A 16852-nucleotide genomic window follows, 5' to 3' on the forward strand; every position below is an offset into this window, starting at 1 on the left:
AGTTCCAAAATATTGTGCATCTAATCTTTGTCCCATAAAGAAACCTGATCTGCAAATTAACATAATACCATCCTGTCCGTAAAATGGGAGACAGTGATGAAGAAAGAGAGGCAGTTAGATTAGCAGCTGAAATAGCAGCAGCTGATAATACAGCACTCGCAGCAGACCCGAATATAACACTCATTCCGGTCATTAAAAGGAGATCTATAACCTTAAAACTTATAGAAAATGGACTGACACCTAGAGGTGGTACAGTCATATTCGTAATCGAGGCACACGAATATCGGCAGACAGAGGTATACTATTCATGGATACATTTTCCAGCAGCTAATGCTGTAACAAAGTACTTCCACTATTACAAAGTAGAGGAACCTCCTGAAACATACACTCCTTTCGAGGAGGTGGAAGTACCACTCAAATTCCAAGAGCATTTGCTCTTATTTGATGGCGCCCTAAAACATAATAATCACATTACAAGGCTCGGTCCTTTAGGAAGACCAGGAGCAACGTGGCCGGTCTTGGCCGGATACACACCACATCCAGACATCGAAAGAATGCCTGCAGCAGAGCTGTTAACACAGCTAAAACAATTACTAAAAATTCATAGACAATTAGTTCAGTATGTAATGCGGACTTCAACAATTCAGCCAGCGATTAAACTTCCACAGCTGACCCCTCACCAGGGGAACACAAATAAAATTACACCACAGAACATCCAATCCTGCCTAGGTAAAGTTCCAGCTAAACGGGAACAAATACCATTCTGGTTGGCACAGAAAATCACCCAAATAGAGGCGGTGTTTCCTGACACCACCCCATTAGAAAAACATAGGATTCTGACTATATGTCTCCCAATGGGAATCGCACCACACATTGAGGACTGTGACACTTGGGGTACAGTCTTTGCTTCCATCTACACAAAAACGCACGGTGTTCCATCCATTTCGGTAATACCAGATGTGCTAAAACAAATTCAAGATGAATACGGTCCAGAACCTGCTTTAACTCTTGGTATGAAATTACTGAAAGACTTCAAGCAGGTCTCTGCTATATTACTAGCCAACATAAAAGGTGAAGCAGCAAACGTGGCGATCCGCCAGAGGTTAAAAGAGACAGATATAGCAGACCAACCAGCTGAAATTGCCAGAATCATAGAAAAATCCTATGAAGAACTAGGCAGAGATAGTCTAGGTGGAATACCAGTAAAACCGCAACTGACTACTAGTCCAGAATAAATATTTTTTAATAATAATTCACCAAAAAAGAACTGGGATGGAAACAAACAATCCAATCCCAAAGAAAAGAAATTCCAGTCCAGAGGAAGGTCTCCTAGGCGAAGAGAGAAATCTCCAAACCAAAGACAGAGGTCACCGCAGAGTGACCCCTCTGGGAATAGATATAACCTTAGAAATAGGGATAATATTAAAAAACCTGATAGATATCAAGACATTGATACACGTCCCTCTCAATCTTTTCAGAATTCCTCGCAGAAATCGGAAAGAAGAGGACGATCAGAAGAGCACGCCAAGTCCAAAGACAAGGAACCTGCTCAACTGAAAAAGAAATTACAATTTCCAAAAAAGAAGGTAGCCAGTATCAAGGTAGTTAACAATGCCGAGAATACTGAGGACACAACTGAAAAACGGAGAGTGGGCTCAGACAATGCTAGACAGCGCAGCAGAGGTGAGCATAGCTCGCAAAGTCCTTATGAATCATCTGGAGACAGTGGACACGAATGAATACCTTCAAGTGGAAACTGCAGATACCAGAGTTAGCAAGCCCCACAAGATATACGAGATAACATTACGTATAGAGGGAGATAAGACTAGGAAAATAAGGGGACTATTTTGGGATAACCTATCCAAAGGCTATGACATCCTTCTAGCTGAAAAAGACTGGCCACCAGAGTTTGTCAGGGAGTGCCCTCATGGCGAAGAAGTAATTATGCCTGCCTTCTCGAATCAAATCCCGATTCATAAAAAATATACACTTGCTAGAAAGTGGGCAGTGGCCTTAGCACCTGCTTTATATAAAAATCATGTAGGATGGGATGAGGATTCTCCTCCTCACAAAATCCAGTTAAAATCACAACCAACTGCACAAAGGCAGTACCCTATTAAGCAAGAAGCTAAAAAACAAGTAAATGAAATACTAGATCAGCTAGAATACCAGGGGGTGATTGAAACTTGCACCTCACAAATGAACAATCCTTTGTTTCCGGTCTCCAAACCAGACAATTCATATCGTCTAGTTTTGGATTACCGACACCTTAACACATGTTGCAAAACCTTTGCAGTGCAAAACTCACACAGTGCTGCACTAATGAATAACATAGTGCGCAAAAAATACAAAACAACCTTGGACATCTCCAATGGATTCTTTTGTCAAAACATAGCACCAGAGAGCAGATATTTAACTGCATTCTCAGTAAATGGCACTCAAAAACAATTCTGTCGGTTAGCCCAGGGGTACAAGAACAGCCCGGGGGTATTCTCAGCGAGAGTAACAGAATTACTACAACTATATGATGATGAAGCATTATCTTATGTCGATGACATTTACTTAACAGATGATGACTTGGATACTCACTTGAAAAGAGTGAACACCATAATACTTGGTTTCGCTGCAGAGGGTTACAAATTCAACTTCAAAAAATCCAGAATTGCCCATCTGACAGTCCTATTCTTAGGATATGAGTTATCAAGTGAAGGCAAAAGCCTGGCAGACAATTTCCTAGAGAAATGTGCCGTAATCCAAGCTCCTAAAACACTAAAAAACTTACAGTCAATTCTAGGCTTCCTAAATTTCGGAAGAACATACATTGCAAATTACCCAGAAAGGGTCAAACCCCTTTATGACCTAATTAAGCCAGACTTTAAAAGATCCAGTTGGACTCAAACACACACAGAAATTTTGAGATCCTTACAAACAGACATGCTAATTAAAACAAAATTAGAAACCCGTGATAATACACGCAACCTTGTGATCCGAGTCATCCCAGGGAGATGCGGATTCACATACCTGACCTCTAATGAGGGAGATAAGGTACCAATTGCATTCAAATCACACTTGTACACTAAGGCTGAAATGAAATTTAGCCCAACGGAAAAAATTCTTACAGCAACACAGACAGCTATAGCAAAAGAACGAGCCCTGGCACAAGGTAAACGAATAGTAATCGTGACACCAATACCAGCCTTAGAGGCGGTAACAAAGGCAAGCATTCCAAATGCTAAAGCACTCCATCCTAGATGGATACAATGGGCTAACTTTCTTGCTGCAACAGACGTGGTGTACGAATTTGATCCTTACTTAAAAACACAAGAATTTCTCCAATATGAATTTAAATGTCCTCTGCCAACCGAAATTCTGCCTCTAGATCACTACGGCTGTATAATATATACAGACGGATCAGCACAACCCGCAGTAGGGGGTAAACAAGCCTACAGTGCTGCGTGCGCGATTGTTAAAGGTCGTTGGCACGAAGGGAAAGTTAAACCAACCCTCACTAAAACACAATCTCTAGGAGATTGTACAGCTCAGCGAGCTGAACTACTAGCGTTCAAGATGGCGCTTGAAAATACCGATCGAGAATTCCCCACACTCATAGTGTGCGATTCGTATTATTGCGTTCAGTCTTATAATGAATACTTGCAGATCTGGCTTCAAAATGGTTTCAAGGATGCGAAAGGTGGCACAATCAAGCACAAAATGCTCTGGGAACAAGTAGCTCTTTTACAAAAAGAACTACCAAAGACTCACGTGATACATACACTGAGTCATCAACGTGATGGCGTTCACGTTGCAGGGAATTCATTGGCTGATGAGGCCGCGAAGGCAGCTGTGGAAACGGCTTCCGTAGCTGCCGTCACCCGGTCAAAAACAAAAATAGACAGCGAAATATTACAAGCTGTCAGCGCTTCAGAAAAGGATTCGATAGAACCACTCCCTAAAGGCTTTCCAGTAAAATACTCATACATAACTGATGTAAACAATGTTCCTTTTGCTCGAATCCCTGGAGTGGGGGATAGGGCAATTCCAAACATGGAACATAGGTTAGGACTAATAATAGCGGCACACGAAGGGCTTGCTTCTATTCATGCTGGCGTCTCAGCCACAGTATCATTATTAAAACAGAGATACTGGTGGCCACAGATGAGAAGACAAACAAGGAACTATGTTCTAGCATGTGAAATATGTCAAAAAATGAAAGTATCAACGGTGAGACGTCCAGCGCAGACGCCCCTTCTAATCTCGGATAAACCATTAGCCTGTGTTTATCTAGACCACTGCGGTCCCTTACAAAGGGATGGTAACTATAAATATATCTTGGTCGCAGTGGACTCATGCACGAGATTTATATGGATGTGGCCCCAGCGAACGGCTGACGCCAGAACTGTTATAAAAGATTTGCGGGTCTTCATCGGCACATACGCAATTGGCATTCTGCATTCGGACAATGGTCCTGCTTTTAGCTCTCGGGCTTATAAGGAGGCAATGGTTAGCATGGGCGTGCAATTGCGGTACTCTTGTCCATTTCACCCTGAGGGGAACGGAATTGTTGAAAGAAAAAACCGTGACATAAAGCAATCTATAACGGCAAAGGTATTAGGTTCGGGAGCTGGGTGGGTCAAACATCTAATAAGTGTCCAACGTAGTCTAAATAACTTGCCAAGAAATTCTCTGAAGGGATTCAGTCCGTACGAATTATTATTCGGAACTAGGATGTTGATCTCTGACCTTGATAGTCAGACTTCAGTGGTAATAGAAAAAACCTTTGATGTCAAAGACCGTTTGGCTATTTTGCAGGACTTAAACAAAACAAGAAAAGACCTGAGCAACATACAGTTGAAACAACAGCCAACGACCACTGAAGAATCACCACCTGTCCCAGCAAGACCTGTCGGGATTCCAAAAGTCGGGGATCTGGTCAGGGAGAAGATCGCGGTAAAGAAGGAATTTGGGCCTTCTTACAGAAAAGCAGTTCCTGTCTTGTCTGTCAACGGGACAAGATCAGTTGTACTACCGCCACTTGCTGGAAAAAAGGAGAACCGAGTTGTATCCATCGACCTGGTAAAACCACAACATGTGGCCGATAACAAACAGTAGGCCAAGTGGACTCCCAATAAGTAGCAGAACACCAAGGTTTGCTACCAGTACAGAGGTCCTAACAAAGAGGCTCATCACATTCGAAACGCCTACAGAAGAACAACAAGGACTATGCAACAATGCAATAGAACTCAGACCTCTGAAAACCCAAATAAAAACATTTAGCAGAGACACACCAATCTATACAGAAGTACCAAGTGAAAATGCAAGAAACAAAAATCCTGAACCAATTGGAACAATTGACAGAACTGCATCTGGTTACTTCATCAACTTCGATGATTCCTCTGAAGGTTTCAGCGAACAAAAGACACAGCCATCATCAAAATCCTTTAAAGACAAAGCTAAGGAACTTTTTGAAACAACTGAAAGAAACATATCTGGTTTCTCCATGGATTGAATTTTGGGTGGGTTTTGGTGCATTTATCCTCATACTTTGGCTCATCATGGTATTTACTTTGGGACGCTTCATTGAGGGAAAATATGCTAAAATGGACACAGCAAGTCAGAACATCAACTTGGTCCTCAAACCACACACATCTTCACACGTCGAGAAAAGAGAACTTTCTTCAGAACTTTCTTCAGCCAACTTCACAGCCAATCCGATACCTGGTGGGGTAGCCTGGGACAACACTGACTATGAAATTTATGGTCCGGTCGAGATCCTGAAATATCCACACCAAATCAAGATCTCCTTGAGTGACTTTGCAAAACCAAACTCATTTGCTGATGATTGGGACTTTGAAAGTATTAACAACATGATGTCTGACTTAGTAATGTCTGCTAAATTTACAAAACATGATTATTTGCAAGGTTCTACAAATTATGATAGTATGTATTGCTATAACCATTATGGTAACCATTTTTTACACAAATCTGCACAACCTAGAAATGTTTTAAATTATAATCAATGGGAACATTGTGCAACACCTCCAAAAGGGAGTTCAAGAACCGTTTATGACAAATATTCATACTTTCAAGGTTTTAACACAAGTAATGCTGAAACATTTTATTACAAATTGTCAAACAAGACAGGGATGAAAACCATGATAACCAACACAAAATTGATATATTCAGATTCATTCTTTGAAAAAATGAATACTTTTGGATTTGATTATTGGGACAAAAATGTTGATTTGAAAAGTGTTTGGGGTACAAAAGAATGGCAAGTACAGGGTTTAGAAGCTTTGTTTAGAGCCTGCATGATCCCAGAACAAATGATATTTTTAAATGACACTGTTCAACAAACCACCTGTCTTGGCTTAGCCAAAATCAAAGATTTAAATAACCTGTCTATTCCAAAGCCAACAATGTTTAGCAATAACTCTGATACAGATGAAGAAATAGACATAAACCATATACTTAACCAAAACAGAACACATCCTGATTGGAAACAATGGTTGATCTGGCCCACAGATACAAATAACTGTCAAGATAGATTCCTGAATAAAACACAGGGTTTCAAAATGACCAGGCCAGACCCTAGATATCCTCAAAGACATCACCCAGGGATAATAACCACCTACAGTGTGGGCAAATTATGCCTTCAATGGCTACAAACTTCCACACTGCCTGAAATTAAGCAACACCTAACTTTACTTACTGATGGTGCTGACTTGCGTGATTTCATAATGGGACCACGCAAACAGCGTCAAAAGCGTTTCATAGCAGCCTCTGTATATGCAGCATACAATGAGGCCTGGAAGGTTACTCAAATTGAAACAGCAGAGAGAATACGTGAAATTGATCGTATTAATTTGGAAAAATCACTTTCTGTAGTGGACAATGGGTTAATGACTCTGTCCTCCAGAATATTTTCATTGGACAGCATTGTGTCTTCAGCAATCGATATATTATCGCAAGACTTACTGTTATTACAACATGGTCAGTCACAATTGCGTTCTATTGTACAGCTTGGCTGGACGTTACAAAATCTGCGTTCAGGCTATGTGCCTTGGCGTATAATCAACACAACGTCACTATTCCAAATCTTTAACCTTACTGATAGACAAATCGGTATGGCGCAAAAGGGTGCTGATTATACAATCTTGAGCATTGAAAAACTAGAAAGATTACCAATGACAATGTCAGAACGACCTGTCAGTGAATGGATAATCCACGGAATCATAAATATTCCAATCTCAACCTTCAGGTTTCAATACTGCCAAAAATATATACAGGCTGGCATGTACGAGAAATTGGGAAAGGGGTACCTTAAAACAACTTGGAACCTGCCCTATTCACATGCATGTGTCAGTAATAAAGGACAGAAAGTGTTTCTTAGTGGCAACAATTGTGCTATGTCACTAAGCGGCACGCTTCTGTGTAACGGTATTAGTTTGCACGGAGCCTGTGAAGGGAATTCATACAACCTTTCATGTCACCAGCAAGGCGCACCTGCAACTGAAATAGAACCATTCTTTCAAAGACTCTATAATGGGAGTTACATTCTTATTGTAGACCGCAGATGTTGTAGTCTTATGCCCGGGACTCCTTATCTAGTAACTACAACGGCGAAGGTCAAGTGCTGTGGACGTTCTTTGTTCCCCAGCTCCTTTCCAGACAGGGAGGCAAGGGCATGGCCCAGTTTGAAAATTACTTCTATTCGAATAGACACTTTAAGCAGAATGAAAACAGTGCTTCTTCAGACGCCTACAAGGCTCACGTCATCTAAAGAAACGTATGATCTACAAGTCGCAAGGACGACTGCAGAGATACATACATTATTATCAACCAATTCCCCCGTACATTTCGCGGAAATCCTGAGCGAAATCTTAAATATTTCTGATACCACAGGGGTCTCAAAGGTATTTAAGACAGTATTTTCGATGGCATTAACACCATTCAAAGCCATACTGGGTATTTTTCCAGATTTCGTCCATTCGATTTTTGGCGGACTTCCCCTGATCCTGGGACTAATTGCAGGAATCCTATTCCTAGTCCTTATTTTTCGTTATGGCAACCCATGTCACAGATCAAACTCTCGCGACAATGGAAGATACGATCCTAGCCATTGGATACCGGGACCGGATATCAAAAATCCTGGGACTCTCCCGGCTTAGAGACCTAAACATGACTTGGTTTCTATCATTTCGACCAATGTGGCAAAGGTGTGTTTTACCTGTACTAAGGTGTCTGCTATGCGGAGAAGAATGCGTGTTAGACACCTGTCTGACGCTACAATCGGATGCGCCAGTGGATGCAGATACACTGTTGGTTCCTACCAAGGTTCACGCTTTGTGCTGCCCTCAAAGGCTGCCAATCCTGATGACGGCATTCCTGGAATCTTCACCACTACGATTGAAGGGTAGTGAAGTTCAAGATGAAAGCAGCATCGAACAGGTACGACCTTCTGTCAGCAATGCGAATCAGAATGTCAATGGAGACAATCATGCGCACGAATGCATGGTTACCCCTATTTCCGACTTAGTGGAACTTTCCCATGAAGCTGTTGACAGTTTTTTCGAAAGCCTGAATGATATGATGTTCTCTCCAGAACAGAAATAGAGACTTTTGAGTAAACTCGCCCACGGCGTTCCCTGAATTCGGCCTTCAACTTTAAATATAAAGTCACATGAACAATTTCACTCCAGTTCACGGACAGCGATTTTTTTCAGCAAGCCCCTGAAATATTTTTCTATATATTTTTTCCGGGACACTGATCTTCTGCTTAAAGTAAGAAACTATTCCTAGAGAACTAAGATTTCTATTTTTAGATACTTTATAGACTTTAGCTGCCCGCTGGTATGTTCACAAATATTTTATTATGTGATGAAATGGTCTCGACCTTCCTTTCTGTATAGCCATATTAAGAGCCATTTCATTTGTATTTCTCATATACCAATAAGCAATAATGCATAAAAATGCGTGTTTACTTTGCATTTAATTCATAGCTTAAGTGCATACAATATATATGACTGCAATTTTTCAGTATATTTGAAAATTTCGAAATGCATTTATGTATTTTGGGGTGGTAAGGTATACACTATACTCTATAGTATGTTGTACTATGTTATACTATGCATAGATTAGTAGATATGACCATAGTTAGCGTGGAGTGGGTGTCGTGTATTTCTATAGGTTCTGAATCGATCCCCCTATTCCTGACCCTATTCTGGTTAAACTAACTATCAAGTTAACTAACAGTCAGCCCATGAGGCAAGAACAGCCCCCATGATGCAGATACCGTTATCTGACGCAGTCACACTACGGCACAGGAACGTGTTATCTGATTAGGTCATAACGCTTGAGATCTAATTAGACAAGCGACATTCCTCCAGCCCCTGATAAGGCATACGACGTTCTCATAACAAATCAAACCTATGACAACCTGGATAATCCGTGCGGCCATTGTTTTGATTTCACAGAGAACTTTTGCAAAAGAATGTGCTAACGAGCAAGTCGTATGACATCTTTATTGACGTACCTATGTCCATCCTTACGTCAATCTCGGCACCTTTAAGGTATAAATATTGCCGACCTTGCCCTATGCAAACACACGCGTGGTGACAAGACGGAGCAGCCATACTTGCCGAAGCCGAGAGCAGAAGCAGACCCCGCTGGCAGCAGCCCCGCCTTTCTGACGCGCTGAGAGACGCGCTGCTATCTCAAGCCGAGAGACCCAGCACCGGCGCTTCCGGGTAGCCCTCGCAGGCAGCCTGGAATATCGAGAGCAGAGAAAGAGATACCATTCCTCATTCATCCTAACTTCCAGGTACAGAACTGAATAACCCCTCACAGAGAATTCTTTAGTTATTCACTTGGCAAAAACAAACTTAACTTAAACTGTAACTTTCTATTCCCGCCCACGCATTAGACTTAGGTCAGGTACACGGGGTAGGCGTATTTAGAAACACCAGTTGAGTACGTTTAGTCAAATGTATATGTGTATGTAAATATATTTTAATCATTTTAAACATCATATGGCTCAGAAACCATATCAATGTTTTTACAGTATTATTTTATACTATTGCTTTTAATGTATGCACTTTACTTAACTATAAGTATTGCAATAATATCGATCCATTTCTCATGTATGAGAAAAGAGACTGATCAATAAATAACACCTTTTATTGAATACGCCCGTCTCTTCCTTTTCTCTACATTCTGATGAGACTAAGAATGCACGTACTGACTGAGTAAAATAATTGCCTTGTGCTCACACGACTCTTGAGATTGACTCTTGATTAGGGGAGAGCAAAGTTGTCATGTTCTATGGTTGTCAGAAACTAAATCCCTTCTTGTCTAATCAGGGAAAGTTAATCCTTCCTTGAACATTCGAGAAAGTTTCTAGCGAACTCTGAGCTTAGCTGGCAAACCCAAAAATTAAGTCTAGTATCGACAGTAGTAGACCTAGTTAACGTCTGGTCTAGGCCTTTACTATTGTAGGTACTATTCCAATGCGCAGAGCCTATTGGGAAAATAGGAGCTACACTACAACAGACTGCCCCGTGGTGTGAGCTACCTTCAGCCAGAACTGCGTTTTAAGCAGCCAGAATAGCAAACAGCCGTTTTTAAGACTCAGAGGTTTACCTTTTAATGTTGCATAATGTTGTAATGGCAAAAAAAGACAAGCAAGCTGATGAGGTCACACTTACAGTACAAGGTGAATCCCTACTTGAAGTAAAGGGCACACAGCCTTATTTAGAATATATTGGAATGGCTCCTCTGTCAACAATCGGAATGCTTTGTGGACACATGTACTAACAGTTTGTGGACAGACTGAAATAGAACAGTAAATTATTGTGTTTTAAAACATCTAAAACATACGCGTTTTAATGTAGTCATAGTTTGTGAACATTCTGCTTAAAGTAGTTTACTGCCACATTTAATCAATGCGGAGCGCTGACCGAGGGTGCCTGGGGCGGGCTACCAGTAGTGCTGTGCTCACCGCAAGGAAGGCAGATTATTAAAGGACATACGACCCGGAAGTGGATCGCATGTTTCAGAGTATGGCATCAGAGACTGGTCTACCTTCCTTTCTCCCTCCAATTTCCCACAACAGATCCCACTCACTTCCCGTTCCTCGCCCCGTCTCTTCCACCCGCGCTGTCCCACCTCTCTTCCCCCGCGGTCCGGCCCCGCACTCACTCACCCGTGCCTCCGCCGAGTCCCAGGTGCGCAGCCAGCGGTCTCCGGTGAAGCTCTGGGTGTTTGTGGCGCTCCTCACACCGCAGCTCCCAGCCCACGGACGTGGCTCCTGAAATCCCCCGCACACCTCCCAGCTCCAGCGATGAGACACACTCGCTGAACAGGAATCCAGCGAGCGCTAACAAAACTGAAACTTACGGCGCATGGCAGTCGGATTCCGATGCGCGCGACCCAATCCCAAGGCGCGCGTTGAAATCCGACTCTGCCATAGACAATGCTGCGGGCGTGGCCAGCTCTGGTCTCCCCTCGTTGTCGGCTCAGCCGACAGCTATAGTTCTCTCAGCGAGAGCGCGCTTTTCGCAGCGAGACCTAAAAAGCATTGAGAAAACGGAAAAGGAAACGCCAGAAGAGGGAAACAAGGGAAACGGCAACCCAGTGTATCACAATTAATGGGTAAACAAGGAGAGAGCGAGGATAATGTAGGGGTACGTCCCTATCCCCAAGATAAGTAATAATCAAACAACATGGACGAACCAACTTGCAAGAAGACGGCTCACTTGTATGTGATTTATACGAGTGCCGGAACACCCTTTGGTTTATTAGGAGCCCCCTCACCAACCAACCAAGTTAGTGCTGCAACGCCTGATTACAGCGGAGCTGGTGTCGTGTGGTATGTGATAAATATACTTTATTCTTAGCAGCCCAGGATGATGTTAAAATAAGACGAGCGGGCAACTTCGGAAGAAAATGCTCCTTGTTGTCCCAAAGGTAGGCCTACATGTTTCAGCCCCATAAAAAGTGGGGGGCTTTCGTCAGGACCAAGTGTGTGAAGTGAGTTTGAGGTAAAATTAAGCCATGTGTATAGTGATAAACAACACTAGGGTGTCTTGTGGGGTGGGTGGTGTCTGTATACTCACGGACCCACGGATAAAAAACACTAGCTATGTGTTGCTAGTAGCTTTTTGCAGGATCTGGGAGGGGTGCCCATCCATAGTCACACATTTGTCAAGACGGAGCACCCGCCAATGGCACCCGTTTCAATCTCCTTGCGATCGTTGTTGTTTTGTTGTTGTGAGAAGGCCCCAACCTGCCATCCCTTGCACACTTACTTTTTTCAGGCTTTCCATTCTGGGATAAGGGTGTAGTAGTTAAGAGTAATATGGGGGGGTGGCACATATACAGATTCTAAGCATGTTACACAAGCTGACAGTTTAAGTCCTTCATAATTAAATCTGACACCAAGCCTTGACTCCGACGCCATGACACTCAGGGAAATGGCGCTAGCCATTCAGGATCCAGGAAAGCACACTAAAAAAGCAAGGGCAGAGCAGAGGCTCTGTGTGAGTCACTCACAGATAGGTGACGAAAAATAGAGTCCTATCAGTCATCAGCAGTGACTTTACATCTGTGGGTAGGTTAGGTGACTAATAACAAATGGCAATTAACTGACACAGACACTGAAACCATAGAAGCGCACCTGAGTGAGAGACAACTTGTCGCTATGGAAAACTCAGGATGAAATCCAGGCCTGTGGACCCCCACTCCTAGTTTGTAATTGGTCTTTCTTCCCATTTCTCCAGCTTTAGTTTGCCACCTTTTGCGTCTTACATTCGGCCTTATATGGCCTTGTTTTTATTTAACACTAGCTGTACCCTGCCACACGTTGCTGTGGCTCAGTCTGGTTAAAAGGAAGAGAAAGAAAAGAGTAAGCGCACGTTTCTAATATGTTTAATTTCACAATGCTTGTTGGCACACAATATGTTTTTGTAACTATTGTCACGTTGAGTATATATAAAAACGCGCTAATGTTGCAAAGTGAACCAACTCCTCCCCACTCCCTCCACCCACTTCCAGGTCTGCCATCCTGCCACCAACTGTTCATCCTAATATATGTGGACTATTGTCTCTATGCGTCCTCTCTGAATGTTACAAAGTGAACCAACTCCGACCCCCCTCCCTCCACCCACTTCCCGGTCTGCCATCCTGACACCACCTGTCCATCCTAATATAAGTAGACTATTGTCTCTATGCGTCCCTTGTAGTTGTTGCGCAGCAACGAAATCGATAGGGTCTGTTCGGCCTTCCAATTAAAAACACGCGCGTATTGGACATGTGCCTATTCTAATCCAACGTTGTGTATATATAAACACGCGCTAATGTTGCAAAGTGAACCAGCTCCTCTCCCCTCCCTCCACCCACTTCCCGGTCTGTCATCCTGACACCAACTGTCCATCCTAATATATGTAGACTATTGTCTCTATGCGTCCCTCGTAGTTTTTGCGCAGCAACCAAATCGATAGGGCCTATTCGGCCTCTCAACTAAAAACATGCGTGTATTGGACACGTGCCTAATACTCATCCCACGTTGTGTATATATAAACACACACTTAATCAAATCCAACGTTGTGTCAAAATTTCAAATCAATCGGTGAAGAACTTTCGGAGATTTAAGATTTTGAACAAACGAACATTGACTTTCCTATGTGTCTGTTTGGGCTTTCGATTAAAAACACGTGCGTATTCTACACGCACGTATTGGAATCCAACGTCGTGTATATAAAAACACGCACCTATTCGAATCCAACGTTGTGTCAAAATTTCAAAGCAATTGGTGAAGAACTTTTGGAGATTTGCGATTTTGAACAAACGAACATTTACATTTTTATTTATATAGATTGTGATGCAGCACCAAATTTTCGTCTCGCACAGATGATGCCAGGGGCTATGTGCAGAACACGCCCTTACTCTTCATTTGGTGCCACTTTTCCCTTTGCAGAGATCCCTTCTCTAGGCGTTCTTGCCTTCTAGTGCGTAAGGCTCCCCAGTGGTAAGAGGATGCTCATAGCACAAGGATTCTGGGCCACCGGCAGGCTGCTGGTGGATTATGGGTAACAAGCCTGCGTAGACTTCCAGATACCTGCTCTAGCTTCTCCTTGGGGTACAGAAATACACAATTCTATAGTCTTTCCAAAAAAGAAAAATATCACCATACACTCATTGTTAAAACTCTCTTGAGTGAGGGTTCATCTAAGAGGAACAGTGGCGTAACAAAAGTTGAGGGGGCCTCCCTGCAAAGTACATGGATCAGTCAGGAGCTCTCTGGCCTGGGTGCTGTGCGGAGGGGGCCTCTCTAGAGCTCAGACTCCCAGGGGGCCTATATTAGGCCACTGAAGAGGAAGCAAATTCATTGAGTTGCCCACCACCAACCAGGCAAGACTTCTCCCCATTTAGGTGGTGTGTGCTCCACCACATTCACCAATAAGGTCCTGTTATGAGAGGTCTTGGGTAGTAGACTGTACTGTCTCAGTAGAAGGGAAATTACTTCCCTTATAAAGTGGAGTGCCTGCTTTTCTCCAGTTAAATTAGGATAGGATGTTAGACTATCGGCCATGTAGAACGTACTAGTGAATTCTTGTTACTCAAGAGTTGGAGCCTGCAACAGAACCTGACACAATGCATCCCCATTCGTCTTATAAATATTTTGCAAGGCCCCCACATGGCCATTAGCCCATTGTAAAATGAAAGAACAGTGAGAAGAACTGTAAGAAGTCCTTACAAAAAACGTTTCTCCCTCTCTCTGGGAATATCAACAACAGTGCCCACTTTTTTTGAAAATGCTTTACAAGATCTAAAACTTTTTTATGTGTATTCAAATGTTTATGTTTGCAACTTTCTCCTCTACCGGTAGAAAATATTCACGATCTGTAATATGGAACATTTTATCGTACTGTAAATGGTGAACTACATGACACCTTTTAGGTCTCGCCTCTCAATGCGCATGCGCATTGAGCGGAGCGAGACTATTGGGGCTTAAACAGACCTTACCTAGACTGGCGATTTGATGCTGTGCCCGTGCGCTTTTAGGTCAATGCGCAAGCGCATTGACCTAAAATGCGCGTGCACAGCATCAAATCTGCAGCCATCTGTTGCCCAGCTTGGTGACGCTCCACCCCCTGCCGGATCAAAGGCTTTTCACGGCCGGCCGGCCGTGCTTTCAGTTTCATGCCGGATCAAAGGCTTTCACAGCCGGCCGGCCGTGCTTTCAGTTTCCTGGGTTTCTGTGTTACTACTTTTCACTGGACTTCTCGTCATGCTTTATTTTTCGTGCCCATCTTGTCCCGCTTATCCGACCCCCCCCCCCCATGTCATTTTTGCAGGAATCATTATAACATAATTTACCGTTACCGAGGATGATGCTTCAATAATCTTCTAGGTAGAGCTATTGCGAAGTTAACCACCGCCAAATGGTTTGTCAAACAATTTGTGATAAAGCCTGCATGCCAACCGTAAGTCGATATATAATTGGGCTGCTGTACTACTTTATTTGTGTTTACTCCTTGCAAGCTACTCCTTTGGTATGGGAACTAAGGGCTCTTCTGAGGTTTGGAAAAAATGCACATTCTTATGAAGATATCTTTTGGCTCGCTCACTCCGTAAACAGCGCTAACTGGTTTGTGTCCGTCATGAAGCAATAGAGGTGTCTGATGCTGAATGAAGATTCAAGTCCTATTTCTGTGATGTTCTTCTTGTTCAGGCTACAGTAGGTTTATGATTCAGTCCCCAGTGATGAACGTCATGAAGCCGTTTAAGCTCTGTGGTGTTAACATCCCTGACCACACTTTCTGTGTTAATGCTTTACTGTGGCGTTCTCTGACGGTAAAACCTTGTTTACACTTTTGAGGACAGCAATGCCTTTAAACCCACTCCGGTTTGTATGAACACAGGCCTTTCATTCCACCGGGCATTTACCTTGGGGCCACTTCAAACGCGCACGCCGCCTCTGCTGCCAGGCTTCAGCACACCAGGCTGCACACCCCCTCACCCCCAGCCACTTCATCCGCGCCCACTTCACACGCACTCTGTAGGTCATAAACAGGACCATCTGCTCCACTACCAGCGCTGCATGACCTTCTTCAAACAAGCATTTACAATGCAACGGTTTCGCCTTTGTAAAAGTTAGAGCTATTGGCATTGTAAATGCCAATTTTTTCATTTATTTGTTGGTTTCCTGGTAACCTGCCAGCACAACCTGTAATTGTGAAAATTCAAAGCTAGCTCCATGAGGTGACTGCAGCGCTATACTATGTACAGCTCATGTATTCATTCATCTCCCGATGCTAGAGACGGCCTTTCCAAGCTGCTTTAGTGAATCCTCTACTGAATGTATTTAACACATTCCCGGCCTTCCTCTTTCCCATCCCTCTCACTCAAATTCGAAAATACACAAGTCACAGTAATTCAGGAACAATACAGTCTTGAAACGATTATGGGTCTGCTATCAATCAATCAATCAAGACATTTGTAGAGCGCACCACTTACCCGGAGGGTCTCAAGGCGCTTGGGGGAGGGGGGGGGGTGCTGCTGCTACTGCTCGAACAGCCAGGTCTTGAGCTTCTTCCTGAAGGAGAGGTGGTCTTGGGTCAGGCGCAGGTCGCTCGGGAGGGAGTTCCAGGTCTTGGCGGCCAGGTAGGAGAAGGACCTTCCTCCTGTTGTCGTTCTTCGGATGCGGGGGACGTTGGCGAGGGCGTGACTGGCTGATCGGAGATGGCGTTTGGGAGCGTAGAAGTTGATGCGGTTGCTGAGGTAGCTCGGGCCTTGATCGTGTAGGGCTTTGTGTGCGTGGGTGAGGAGACGGAAGGTGATTCTTTTGTTGACG

The 16852-nt window shown here is 43.4% G+C and overlaps 1 protein-coding gene across 14 annotated transcripts in view; it reads right to left on the reverse strand.

Annotated features, from left to right (window-relative positions):
* The window catches only part of LOC144798493 (uncharacterized), a 181092-nt gene that overhangs the window by 140615 nt on the left and 23625 nt on the right, over positions 1-16852 (reverse strand). The gene's annotated exons all lie outside the window — the stretch shown is intronic.

The sequence above is a fragment of the Lissotriton helveticus genome, chromosome 12, assembly GCF_964261635.1.
Source record: "Lissotriton helveticus chromosome 12, aLisHel1.1, whole genome shotgun sequence".
NCBI lineage: Eukaryota > Metazoa > Chordata > Amphibia > Caudata > Salamandridae > Lissotriton > Lissotriton helveticus.